We start from the raw sequence: 869 nt of genomic DNA, 5'->3' as shown, positions 1-869 counted from the left end.
AGCTGCTCTCTTAATACGATGAATTAGCCTTACAGAAACTTTCCTTAACACGCCTTTATCTGAACGAACCCGTCTGCGCTCTGAATCAGACACAAATCTTTTCATAGGACGATGATCTCTCTTAATATTTCGTAAAATATCCAGTGGTTTCATACCTATTGAATACTGCACTATTTCACACTTTTCATCTGCAGAAAGATATTTTTTTCCCCTATATTGCATGAAACCTGTGGAACAACATCCTTAAGTAGTTTCCCATTAGTGTAGGCTAAAGGCTAGGAGACAAAAACTGTCTGAGATTGATGTCAGTGATCTCAAACAACATGGAAAGCAGCACAATTGAAAACTTTCATTGAAAAACAAAAAATCTAATGTTTTTTTAATTGAAATCATATTTGCATAATAATTTGGAACACAGTGTATATTGTAGACATGGTTGTAAATGTGCAACTTTTTGACATTGAAATATTGATTAGTTGGATATACCAGTGTTCAATGGAAAGTGAATTCAGTTTTGCCCCAGCCCCAAAATAACTTATTTTACAGAGTTAGACAGTTTTGGTCTGTTTCACACCTGTAGTTTGGTTCAGTTGGCCCAGACCAAAGACTAAAAATGATTTGTTGTTTTCTTTTAGTTCAGGGGTGGATCTAGAGAGGTGGCATGGGGTGGCTGCTGAACCCCCTAAAGAATGCCTGGCTACACAGCTACACATTTATTTAGATTATTCAAAAAAATGTCTTAAAAAAAGAAAATAATTTAATGCTCTGTTATGGCCACATTTTAGACTCAGTGACAGAATTACTTTCAATTAAAAAAGACTAATGTCTGAAGATTTGGAAAGTAAACAGTGTATTGATTTCTAATGCCA

At 34.9% G+C, this 869-nt stretch overlaps 1 protein-coding gene across 1 annotated transcript in view; it reads left to right on the top strand.

Annotated features, from left to right (window-relative positions):
• efl1 (elongation factor like GTPase 1) overlaps nt 1-869 on the top strand; it is a gene marked incomplete in the record, with an annotated part of 77,219 nt that overhangs the window by 25,340 nt on the left and 51,010 nt on the right.

The sequence above is a fragment of the Morone saxatilis genome, unplaced genomic scaffold (assembly GCF_004916995.1).
Source record: "Morone saxatilis isolate NCDOM2014 unplaced genomic scaffold, NCSU_SB_2.0 Contig11, whole genome shotgun sequence".
NCBI lineage: Eukaryota > Metazoa > Chordata > Actinopteri > Moronidae > Morone > Morone saxatilis.
This window is presented reverse-complemented; position numbering and strand designations above follow the sequence as displayed.